Here is a 13,872-nt window from a genome sequence, read left to right as displayed (position 1 = left end):
GAGTCAGAATCAACTCTATGGCACTTAACAACAACATACATATATATATATATACATATGTTGTTGTTAAGTGCCCTTGAGTCAGTTCCCACTCATAGCAACCCAGTTTAGGGTTTTTGAGGAGCATCTGGTGAGTTTGAACCACTGACCTTATGATTCAAACTGATCTAGTGGTCCAACGTTTTACCCTACAGCACACCAGGACTCCATACATATATATTCATACATGTGTATGTATGTATGTTATTGTAAAGTGCCATCAGGTCTGTTGTGACTCATAGCTACCCAGTATAGAGTTTCCAAGGAATGACTGGTGGGTTTTGAACCACCAATCTTGTGGTTAGCAGTTTAGTGCTGATCCTACAATGCTACAAGGTCGGCAGTTCAAAACCACCAGCTGCACCAAAGAAACCCTATACAGGTTCACTACGAATTGGAACCAACTTGATGGCACTTAAGAACAACAATATATATATGTAGGACTCCTACTATGGCACTGAAGAAGCAGCACTAGATGACTAACCACAAGGTCAGCGGTTCAAACCCATGAACTGCTCTTTGGAAACCCAACACAGGGTCAATATGTTTGGGAACCAACTCAACAGCACTTAACAACAACAAATATACATACATACACATATATACATACATTGTTGTTGTTTTTAAGTGCTATTAGTTGGTTCCCACTCATAGTGACCTTGTATAGGGTTTCCCAGGCTTTTATAAAATCTTTGTGAGCAGAAAACCTCATTTTTCTCCTGTGGAGCAGCCAATGGGCTCAAACCATGGACTTTGTGGTTTGCAGTCCAGTGATTATTGTGATGAAGCCACTGTGCTCCCAATATATATGTATATTAGTATGTGTGTTTGTATGTGTATAAATATATATGTATATATGAAGGTGAGTCAAAAATTATACACATTTGGGTTATATTAAAACACCCATCCACATCCACAGCTGACAACATTGGTCGTACATGGGAGATGATTCTGTCGAATATATGAGTGAAGTGAATTATATGGCAAATCATTTGCAAATCAGCCATGACTGTGTCTATGAAGTAATCCACAACAGACTTGGGTTTCAAAAAGTTTGCATGACATCAAGGATCAAGCTATCCCCTCTGTACACAGAGCTGATAGGGACAGGAAAATTAGACATTGGCTACCTAAAATGGGGGTGACTATAAAGGCACAAAGTGACTGGCTTACAAGTTTTCAAGAAGGAGTTTAGTTTTAGTTTCAGACTGTGTGGGGGGAGGTAGAATTCCAACTGAATAGTTTTCATCTTGTTTAGATGGGTCTGATGAAAGGAAATGGGGATTTGATTCAATAGTGAGTAATTTTTATCATGACTAATTGATATTGTCACAACAGTAAAGGTAGAAGTAACAAACAAGGGGGAGTAGTTAATCTTACATTCCAGGAACAGAGGACCCTAGGACCATCAAGAGAGAAGAGTATGAGCAGAATGTGGGACCCTATCCAGAGAAGCAGCGACACCAGAGATGAAGGTGGAGGTGATGGCATGGGGAGATCGAGCAGCTGAGGACTCTATACTCATGGAAAGAGAAAGGCTGTGTGCTGGTGGCCAGGAGGTTTGCTTAAACAAATGTTCTCCCGTGTAAACTATCACTCAATTCATAATAAAAGCTTTGAAAAACAAAAAAAAGGTTGTGTGACATGGGTATCAAAATAACTCAACGAAGAGCATAAACAAAAGTGTTTGTACATTGGCAAACAAAATTTGGACTGATACTCAAAGAAAGGTAAAGTTTTCTTTAAAAAAAAATGTTACTGATGACAAGTCATGGATTCATCACTACGAGCCTGAGAGTAAATGGCAGAATATGGAATGGAAACATCCTCAATTGCCTGCCAAAAAGGTTGAAAAATCAATTATCATTTGGAAAATTGATGCTTACAGTTTTCTGGGATTCTCAAGGGCCAGTATTGAAATACTATTAGGAAAAAGTTTCATAAATCAACTGTGCTTGTTACAGTGAGATGCTCACTGAAGAGTTGAAGCCTAAACTTCAGATTAAATGCACAGGACTGATATCCAAGGGCATTGTGATCTTGTGTGACTATGCATGCCCGCACACCTCTGCCAACACTGTTGACACGCTACAAAAATTTCATTTTGAGGTGTTAAAACATCCCCCCAATAGTCCTGATCATGCTCCATTGGACTTTCATCTGTTTGGTCCCCTGAAAACAGCCCTTTGAGGACAAAGATTCACCTCTGATGAAGAAGTGAAGACAGCAATGCATTTGTGGCTCGAAGCTCAGCTTAAAACTTTTTAAATATGGAAATATGAAAGCTTGTTGACAGATGGACAGAGAGTATTGAAAATCAAGGAGATTATGTTGAAAAATAATGTATTTGTCTCTTCTGAAAGTTAATTAAAATAAATCTTATATATATTGTTTCACTGGTTTTGTACCTTTAGAGAACCCAGCCTAAGACATACCTGCTGTTGTTGTTGTGAAGTTGAGTTGGTTCCAACCCATAGTGACCCTGTATAGGGTTTCCAAGGAGCAGCTGGTGAGCCTGAACCGCCAACCTTGCAGTTCAAATGGCTTTATAGTCTGGCGCATTAACCCACAGAGATTCTGGTTCAATATTCTAGTTTACAGCGTTAGAAAGGACTCTAACAGTTTGTTTTTGATTCACTATTGCTCTTTGTTGTTGTTGTTGTTAAGTGCCGTCGAGTCGGTTCCGACCCATAGCGACCCTGTACAGGGTTTCCGAGGGTGTAAATCTTTACAGGAGTAGAAAGCCTCATCTTTCTCCCGCGGAGCGGCTGGCTATTGCTCTTTAGTAGAGACTAAATGCTTAACTGTGAGCCATTAAGTTACCATGAGACTTGAGCTGTCCATCCTGAACTAGGTATTGTCTGACCCACTGAGCTATAAAAGTGGGCACACCACCACTCAATCATTAAATGAAAATGGTACATGGAAGATCATGCTCAAGCAGGCCCTGAAAGCACAAGTAACATGAGGAAATGGTCCAAGTGGCTGTGGGCTCCCATTTTGCCACATTACCTTCTTTCTCCCAGCCTGTACCTATGACTTCAAGGGAGGTTTCCTATAATCAGTTGACTGAGGAAGAAAAAACACAGATATGGCTGATAGATGGTACTATGTGATATGTATGCACCACCCAAAAGTAGACTCCTGGCTGTAGCCCCTTTCTGGAATATCCCTGAAGGACAATAGTGAAAGGAAATCTTCCCAATGGGCAGAAGTTTGACAGTACACTTAGCTGGTTGTTTTGTTTAGAAGAAGAAATGGCCAAAGGTATTACTGTATACAGATTCATGGGCTGTGACTAATGGGTTGACTGTATGATCAGGGACTTGAAAGGAAAGTAGTTGGAAAACTGGTGACAAAGATGTCTGAGAAGGAGGTATGTGGATAGATCTTGATGAATGGGCAAAGCAGTTGAAGGTACCTGTGCCCCATGTAAATGCTCACCAAAGACTGACCTCAGCAAGGAGAAAGTCATGTGAAGACACAGACACAGAGGGAAGATGACCTTGTAAAAATGGAAGTAGAGATTGGAGTTACACTACTATAAGCCAAGGAACAACTGGGCTACCAGAAGGTGGAAGAGAAGAGGAAGGATCTTTTCCTAAAGCTTCAGGAGAGTGTAGTCCTACAAACACCCTTAATTTAGACCTTGAGAACTATGAAAAAATAAATTTCTGTTCTTTTAAGCCACTCACTTTGTGGTGATTTTTATAGCAGTTCTAGGCAACTAGGAAACTTGTTGATTTTATCTGACTCTTTACTTCAACCAGTTGTCTTCTGTTCTTTATATGATATAAGTAGCTGTTCCCTACTACCCTAAGAACTTATGAGAGGATATTGTGTTGCTGGCCAACCCAATGTACATTGTAGTTTTACAAGTAAGATTGTACTTCTACATTTTTCTTGTAAAATCACAATGTAAATTAGCATATCAAGGGCACTAAGAAATATATTTTAGTAGATCACAGGTATATCTAGCCTACGATACAGTATTCTAATATCCTACAATCCACAGGACACACCTGGGGAAACATTGTCCTAATGGAAGTGAGTCCAAGTTCCATTATCCTGATGAAGGAGAACCCAAGTTTCATTGTCTTTATGGAAGAGTACTCAAGTTTCACAAACCCCTTAATGAGACTCCAGTTCTGACTAATCAATAAATAGGTATTAAAATTTACCCAATGCAATGCCCTGTGGGAGAACATGAAGAAGGGGGGCGTTTGCTCTCAAGGAATCCGCAGCATGATTGAGGAGGTAATTCATGCCTACACAACTAAGACTCAAGGAATCAGAGTGTGGTTTAGCACCCAAGGGTAAGTGATGTAAGTGCTCACTTAGAAATGAGGGGTTGGGAAAATGGTTGGGTGGCAAACTGCTGATGTCCCAGGCACTGTGGGTGTTCCTTCTAAGGAAAAGGGGGAAAGCAGCCCAACTTGGAAGCAAAGAAAGCAATCCCAAGTGAGCCTGAGAACCCAGCCAGGTATGCCATCAGGTGTGGAGGAGGAGGCTTGGCAGGGTCTGGCTGAGCTCAAAGCAGAGCGATGGAAGAGCAACCACTGCCAGAGTCCTCACAGAAGGAGCATCCATGAATAAGATGTCTTGACTGTTCCAGTGAGTGGGGGAGGCTGTGGGAAGTTAGTCCCAAGAAAGCAGCCCAGAGATGGGGGAAATTTTGCTGGTCCCAACTTTGAAGTTTCTTCCTTTGAATTCATAAAAGGGGCAGTGAGTAGAGTGAAGTATCTTACATCGTTGTCCTGGAGGGCTATCCTTTTCACTGCCCTGTAGGCCAGAGAACAACAACAGCATCATCAACAACAAAACAAATCTGAGCTCAGCTTCATCCTGAGAGCTGAGCACTGGGAGTTAATCATCCAATAAATATTTATGAAGCACATGCTCTGAGAAAGAAACTCTCCAATCTCACTTGGATCTCCACCCTTCAGAGAAGAGACGGCTGGGGGATAAGACCAAGCATGGGAAGCAACAATTTTCAATACCAGACAATGAGCGAAGAGCGCTTAAACATTTCTAGGTCCTGCATTCATTTTCATATGCCAGTTCTTAACCAGTCCAGCTTCAGGCATGAAGAAAGACTCCCAAACTGGTGGTCAGGATGGACTCTATTCCATTCAACCAGCTGATATGAATGAGCCCAGTGTGTACTGGGTGCTAAGGGTTGGTGCAGTGGTAAATAAGGAAATTAACATAATAAAATCAAACAAAAGTGCCTTAACAGGATAAAGACTACTACTTGCTGTCTGGTGTTAGGGTAACAAGAGATATTTTATAGCAGTAGTTTGCCTGAGCAGTTCTGAAAGATAATATAGACTAAGGGCGTTTCTTGTACAGAAACAAAATGATGGAGCTGGAGCTAGCTAACAGGGAATTGGGAATTACCATGTACTACTCTCGGAGATCCTGGTGTTGCGCTGTGGGTTAATGCACCAGGCTGCTAAGCCATTTGAACTGCAAGGTCAGTGGTTCAAACTCACCAGTTACTCCTCGGAAACCCTATACAAGGTCATTATAGGTCAGAACTGCCTCAATGGCACTTAACAACAACAACAACATACCCGAAGATCAGAAGAACTGTAGTAGGACATCAAGAACATCATTCAGGAAGAAAGCAAATGGTCATTAAAAGGACAGAAAAGAAAGAAAAAACCAAAATGGATGTCAGAAGAGATTCTAAAACTTGCTCTCCAGAACAGAGAAACTAAAGGGAATAGAAGAAGTAAAAGAGCTCAACAGAAAATTTCCAAGGCAGCTCAAGAAGAAAAGATCAAGTATTATAATGAAATGTGCAAAGACCAGGATTTAGGAACCTAAAAGTGTAGAATATGCTAAGCATTCTTAAGCTGAAAGAACTGAAGAAAAAACTTAACCTTCAACTTGAAATACTGAAGGATTGATTCTATGGGCGAAATTTTGAATCAAAAGAAGATGGAAGGAACAACAATGAAGCTGCGAGCTAAGCCCTACAATGTTCAATAGACTCCTGTGAACCTGGGTGAAGACCTAATTGGCCAGCAGTGTGGCAAGACCTGGGGACTCCTGGGCCCAGATTCAGTGACATAGCCACAGAGGACTAGAGTGGAGAGTGAAGCATCCTACTGATAAGAAGAGAGGGCATATGCACAAGAACACCCACACTTGCAGATAATACCCACTTGACCTGGCTTCAATGACTGGATGATCAGAGCTCAACTAGAAGAAGAAAGAAGAGGAAAAAAAGAGTAATCTGATACAGTTTGATGAACTTGACCTACACCTATGGATGCAGTAGTTCAAAAGAGGGAACAAATCTTTACAACAAGGATCATTCCCACCCACTTGATATACAGAGTAGACAGGGATGGGCAACTTGGACATTGGCTACCCAAAATGGGGGGGGGGGGAGGCTACAAAGGCAAGTAGTGACTGGCTTACAAGCTTTCAAGAGGGAACCTAGATCCAGAGGGCGTGGAGGAAGGTAGAATCTCCACTGAGTAGTATCCAATCTGTCTAGGCAGGGCTGATGAACTGAGATGGGGGTAGGACTCTTGTGGTACAATAGTGAATAATTGCTATCAGGACTGACTGTGAGGGTTGGAAATGTAAAGGTAGATGTTTTGCAGCAAAAAGAGGGGAGTGGTTGACTTTGCAGTCCAGGAGAGGAGGTCCCTGGGACCATCAAGGGAGAAGAGTGGAGTGAGGGACCCCTACCCAGAGAAACAGTGATGCCAGAGTTGGAGGCAGATATGATGATGTGGAAAGATGGAGCGGCTAGGTCCTCTAGACCCAGAGAGGGAGAGGGGCTGTGTGCTGATGACTAAGGGCCAGGCTTGTGGGCTATACCCCTTTATTGGCTGATTATGTAAGGAGGGGATTGTAACCATGGCAATGAAACGATATATGATAGGATGAATGTAAAGCTAATGTTCTCCCATGTAAACTATTTTATAACTCACAATAAAACATTTAAAAAAAGAAAAAAAGAAGAAGATGGAAGGAATACACAGAACCACTGTACCGAAAAGAAATGGTTGATGCTCTACCACTTCAAGAGGTAGCATGTGATCAAGAATCAATGGTACTGAAGGAAGAAGTCCAACCTACATTGAAGGCATTGGTGAAAACCAGTGCTCCAAGCACTGACAGAATACAAATTGAAATCTTTCAACAAACTGATGAAGCACTGCGGCACTCACTTATCTATGCCAATAAATTAGGAAGGCAGTCTCACCCAGCCAACCAACTGGAAGAGATCCCTATTTGTGTCCATTCTAAAGAGAGGTGGCCCAATGGAATGTGGAAATCATCAAACAATATCATTAATGTCACATGCAACTAAAATTTTGCTGAAGATACATCAAAAATAGCTGTAACAGTGTATCGACTGGGAACTGCCAGATATTCAAGCCAGATTCAGAAGAGGAGGTGGAATGAGGGATATCATTGCTATGGCAGATGGATCTTGGCTAAAAACAGAGAATGCCAGAAAAATGTTCACTTGTGCTTTCAACTGTGTGAATCATGACAAGCTACTGATAACATTGAGAAGAATGCGTATTTCAGAACACTTCATTGTGCTCATGAGGAGCCTCTATATAAATCAAAAGCCAGTGGTTTGAACAGACAAGGTGATACTGAATGAGGAAAAGTGAGTGCCAGGGCTGTATTCTTTCACTATACTTATTCAATGTGTATGCTGAGCATATAATCGGAGAAGCTATATTATATGAAGAACATGGCATCAGGATTGGAGTAAGACTCATTAACAACCTGCAATATGCAGGTGATACAACCTTGCTTGCTGAAAACAAAGAGAGCTTAAAATACTTACTGATGAAGAAGAAAGACGACAGTCTTCAGTATCCATTGCACCTCAATGTAAAGAAAACAAAATGCTTCACAACTGAACCAACAAAGAACATGATAAGTGGATGGAAGACTGAAATTGTCAAAGACTTCATTTTGCTTGGATTCACAATCAACACTCCTGGAAGCAGCAGCCAAGAAATCAAATGACATAATGCACTGAGCAAATCTTCTGTACAAGACCTCTGTTGAAGTATTTAAGGGCAAAGATATCAGTCTGAAGACTAAGGTGTGCCTGACCCAAGCCATGATATTTTCAATATTCTCATATGCATGTGAAAGTTGGACAATGAATAAGGAGAACTGTAGAAGAATTGATGCATTTGATTTTTAGTGTTTGAGAAGTACCATGGACTGCCAGAAGAACAAAAAAATCTGTGTTGGAAGTACAACCAGAATGCTTCTCAGAAGCCAGGATAGTGAGACTTCATACTTTGGACATGTTATCAGGAGAGACCAGTTTCTGGAGAAGGACATCATTCTTAGTAAAGTGGAAGGTCAGCAAAAAAAACAGGAAGACCCTCAACAAGATGAATTGACATAGTGGCAGCAGCAATGGGCTCAAGTGTAACAACAATTGTGAGGATGGCACAAGACTGAGCAGTGTTTTGTTCTGTTGTGTGTAGGATCTTTATGAGTCGGAACCAGCCTGACGGCACTTAACAACAAGTAGGCTAACTGCAAACTCATCAGTCACTCCTTGGAAACCCTATACTGGGTCACTATGAGTCTGAATCAGCTCCTTAACAGCAACATGCCCAGAGAGCAAGGCCTTACAAGGACTATCATACCTCATACGTGACCTAGAGGGAAATGGTGAGCATCTTGGCCTGGTTAGAGTGTGTGGCTGGAGATGTGGAACAGATTGTAATGAGGCTTCTGAGTCTTGTTAAGGAGTATGCTTTTAGCAGGGAGACATTGAGGGCCCATGGAAAGATGTTACACAGGAAAGAAAACCATGAACTTTGCCTTTTAAAAGAACTTTCTGGTGCCAGTTCTAAGAAGGTGTAGGAGGCTTGTTGAGACCAGAGGCAGGGGTCTTGGGTAGGGCTTGAGCCAGGACTTGAGGATGGTTTCAGCTCACATATAGGGAAGGAGTAGGGGGAAAACATGGACTTGAAGAAAGGTTGACCTTAAGCATGGGAGACAAAAAGCACACCAGACCATTTTTTTTCCCACCACCTGGCTCTAGTTCAAAAGCCCTATGGCCATACTGTGTTTCATTTCACTCCTGTGAACTCATTGCCTTTAATTATTATTTTGGGGGCCAACCAGTCCTGTATCCTATAGAGAACATGAAGATCATCTCTCCCAGAGGGAGACTAATAGAGAAGAAGAGAGAAAGGAGAAAAAAATTGATGTAGGGCCCACCTGATCTTCTTGTGCCTGGATCAAGAACTGAACAAGGGGGCATCTTGAGTATAGAACAGTCCCCAGGGACTCAGATGTTGGTTCTGAAGTACTGGGAAGGCAGTCCTGGGCCTGGGAGCCCCTCGGAGATGCAGAGACAGACAGTTATGCCTGGAGATAATGCTCCTTCGATATTTTGAAGTCATGAGATGGTAGAAGAAGTGACAATAGGCTTCAAAGTAGAGCTGGTACAGCTGACTTGGGAACCCAGGAGAGGGGGTGTGATGAGCAAGGAGCAAAGTGCTGATGACTCAAAATGAAGCCAGGAGGGGAGGACAGCAACATCAAAGCATAGACCATTTAGACAGTCTGGGCACGGACGCAGGTGAGTGGCAGATGAAATTATATTTCTCGTCCTTCGGCTCTGACACTTCTCTAAGAATCTCGCCAAGCCTCAGTGGCTCAGACCCATCTACCAACAGAGGAACAATGGCCAAAGCCCAACACCTTGAAACCACAGAGATTGTCGAGTCTGAGCCTCTTCTAGTGCTCCAGAACCAGACCCACAAAGATTCCAGAGTGTGCCTCCCGCTGCCCAGCATTCTGACTAATCAGTCTCTCTTTCCCCACCAAGATGGTCAGTTGTACAAATTCACAAGGATGAAAGCAAATGAGATTCTCCGAGGTCAAAATCCGCCCCAACCTGAGGATAGAAATCCACTCAGGGCAAAGCTGCTCAGAGGGGTCAGGAGTAGTTGCAGACAGAGAACAAGGAGATTCAGCTAAAATTACAGACAACCCTGCCTCAAGGTCAGCAGTTCAAGCCTACTAGCTGATCTGAGGGAGAAAGATGAAGCTGTCTGCTCCTATAAAGATTTACAGCCTTGGAAACTCTAGGGTTGCTATGAGTCCGAATCAACTCAATGACAGTGGATGGACCCCATTGAAACCAAGGGAACTGAAACTGGGTCTGGGCTGTCCCACATGGTAGCCACTAACCACATACAGCTATTTAAATATAAACGAATTTACATTAAATATGTGAGATGTTGGAGCTACAGTGATAGAATCTTCACCTTTCATGTTATTGATTTCTAGCCAATGTACCTCCCAACACAGCCATCACCATCTCTCAATGAAGGCTTTCATGTTGCTATGAGGCTGAACAGGTTTCAACAGAGCTTTCAGGTTAAGAGAGACCAGGAAGAGAGGCCTGGTGGCCTATTTCTAAAAATCAGCCAATGAAAACCCTTTGTATTACAACAGTCTGATCCATAACCAATCATGGGGTGACACAGGGCTGGGCAGTGTTTCACCCTGGTGTGCATGGAACTGCCATGAATTGGTACCTCTTCCCAATCCTCTGTCACCAAATGGACCGTGTGCTTTGGTCGTATGACAGATATTGCTGACTGACCACCAAGCCGGTTCCATCTTCTTCCTAGGCAAACAGCCAGGCTACATTTCCCAGCCTCCCTTGCCATTGAGCTGTGTCGTTGTGAAAAATTCTGACCACTGGAAGGTGAGGTGTTGTGTACCACTTCTAGCCCCAACCTCAGAAGCATCCCTGGTACAGTCTCCATGTTCTTTCCTCATCAGTCAGAAGGATGTTGAAACCCAGGGCAGCCTAGAAGGCAAAACCACAGACAACCTGAGTCCCTGAATAATGGAGTCAAGCAGAACCCCACCCTCACCAACTTGGACCTGCACTGAGTTCCAGGGGCCAGAAGAGAGGGTATCCTCACATCTAGGCACATCTGTCCAGAGTTTCATTCACATCTGGCAGAAGATGCTCCTGGCTTGTAGGACTATTTCTAGTTAACATGCAAGGTATGCCTGTTTCAAGGCTCTATGGATGGCAGGAGCTTGCTTCTCTAGCCACTTCTCAGCCCACACCACGTCACCTTTCAAATTAGTTCAAAAATTGCTTTGGACAATCTCGCTCGCGTCCAGATACCAGAAAGCCCATTTCTGCTCCTGCAGGCTGGTTAATGACCTGGTTCCTGCCGCTTGGCAAGCCTCTTCCTTTCTTACTGTGGAGAAATGAATTGAGCGATGGTCATAGGCAGGGAGCAAGGACCCCATTAAGGCCAGTCCCCCATTTCTGAACTATGAAGTTTAGTTTATAAACCAGTTTTTACTTCCACACCTCTCACAGGATTCCATATTGGCATATTTTGATGTGAAATGCAGAGATTAGATTTTTAGGCTCAGAAAGACCTGGCTTGATTTGACAAAGAAGTTCAGGGCACTGCCAACAGAAGGTGGCGATGCTCTGCTTCCCACCCCAAGAATGAGAGGGGTGGCAGGCTCCACAGACCGAAACCGTGGGTCTGGGGTCCTTCTGCCTTCACTTCTCTCTGAAATTTCCTTGGAAAGGTTTGCATTTGAGGGATGTGCTCCAGCTAAAGACATTTCAGTTCAAACTGCACTAGAAGTACTTTCTTAAACTAGCTGAAGAGGCTTTAGCCAAGTGCTCATCAAGCTGTAAATGAACAGCTGTCTCCTGCCTTGAGACCGACGTCTGGATTATTCATCTTTTCTGGCTTTCAGATCCTCCTTTTTGATCCAGATAGAAACTGCTCCTTCCACAGCCATCCAAACCCTTAGTTTGTAATGTCATCCTCCAAGCCACCCCTCCTTCAGCAGCCCCTGCCCGCCCCCCACTCCTTCCTGGCCTTTTGCTGAGGGGAAGGATGGTTGTGTTTGTATTCTCCAGGTCTCTTCTTTCCTGCCTCACTGTCTCTGGGCACTTGCTACTCCAGGTTTTTTTTTGCTTCCACCAATTCATTTCCTCCCCCTACCTTGTCCCAACAGTCTTATACTCATTTTATTGGCTGCTCTCCATTTTTCTGAACTTTGCTTTTAAAAAAATCTTCCTTTTTATCTCTCTCTATTCCACCCTCCCTAAGAAATGAATTTGGTCTTAAATAGCATCCTTGTTTTTCCATGTCTCCTGGGGATACCTCTTTCTTCTCAGATTCCCACCATCCACCTTGTCCAGTATATATTCCTCAGGTGCTATAATATGTACCATGTATTGAGTGTATGGAGTCCTGGTGTGGTGCTGTGAGTTAATGCACCAGACTGCAAAGCCGTTTGAACTTTAAGGTTGGCGGTTCAAGCTCACCAGCTGCTCCTCAGAAACCCTATATAGGGTCGCTATAGGACAGAATTGACTCGAGGGCACTTAACAACAACAACATTGAGTATATAATATGTACCAGGAACTTATAAATGCCTTCAGCTACATTTTTTTTTTTTTTTTCATTTCATTCTTACAACAAACCCATGAAGATAGATACTGTTATCCCATTTTAGAAGTGAAAAGACTGAGGGAGGCCTGGAGAAGTTGAGTAATCTTCCAAAGGTCCTGTAGTACGTTGTTGTTGTTGTTAGGTGCCACTGAGTCAGTATCAACTCATAGCAACCTATGCATAGCAGAACGAAACACTGCCTGATCCTGGGCCAACCTCACTACTATTTCCACGCTTGAGTCCATTGATGTTGCCACATGCAGTTAGTAGGAGTAGGAATTCAGAGCCCCCATTTGTCATTATTTCTACTCTCTTTGCCTGCCACATACCTCAGGCCAACAAGTACTCATCAATTGCCAAACCCATTGTTATCGGATTGATTCTGACTCATGTGTGTTAGAGCAAATTACAGTCCATTGGTTTTCATTGACTATAATCTTACAGATGATCTCTGGGTGGTACAAATGGTTTGACCCCACCTAGCAACACCTAGGAAGAAAGACCTGGCAATCTGTTTCTGTAGAGCAGTTCTACTCTGTAACATGTTGTTGTTAAGTGCCGTCGAGTCGGTTCCGACTCATAGTGACCCTAAACAGGGTTTCTGAGGCTGTAAATCTTTACAGGAGTGGAAAGCCTCATCTTTCTCCCGCGGATCAGCTGTTAGTTTCGAAATGCTGACCTTGCGGTTCGCAGCCCAATTCGTAACCACTACGCTACCAGAGCCCCTTACTCTGTAACATATGGGGTAGTAATGAGTTAGAACTGACTCAATGGCAACAGGTTTGCTTTATTGCCATTGTTTAATCTTACAGGAGATCACCAGGCTTTTCTTCTGCAGCAATGTTAGAAAGTACTGAACCACTAACTTTTTGGTTAGTAGCCAAGCACAAACTGTGCCATCCAGGAGCCATCAAATTGGCAAAGCACTGTGGATAATAGTTGTGTGGAGCAGAAACAAAGAGAAATAAAAATGAGATTCTGTCCATGTTTTCAAGAGCACCCATCCATCACAGGAGAGAGATGAGTGCATTTGTATAATACGTGGACAGCATAAGGGATAAACATAAGCACAGTGTGTTGAGTGCTTGTTGTTGTTGTTGTTAAGTGCTGTCGAGTCAGTTCGGACCCATAGCGACCCTGTACAGGGTTTCTGAGGCTGTAAATCTTCACGGGAGCAGAAAGCCTCATCTTTCTCCCGCGGAACCAGCTGATAGTTTCTAACTGCTGACCTTGCTACCAGAGCTCCTTGTTGTTGTTGTTAAGTGCCGTCGAGTCGGTTCCGACCCATAGCGACCCTGTACAGGGTTTCCGAGGGTGTAAATCCTTACTGGAGTAGAAAGCCTCATCTTTCTCCCGCGGAGCG

The sequence above is a fragment of the Chrysochloris asiatica genome, unplaced genomic scaffold (assembly GCF_000296735.1).
Source record: "Chrysochloris asiatica unplaced genomic scaffold, ChrAsi1.0 scaffold00085, whole genome shotgun sequence".
Classification (NCBI taxonomy): Eukaryota; Metazoa; Chordata; class Mammalia; order Afrosoricida; family Chrysochloridae; genus Chrysochloris; species Chrysochloris asiatica.
The sequence above is the reverse complement of the archived record's forward strand: the minus strand, read 5'-3'. Positions refer to the sequence as shown.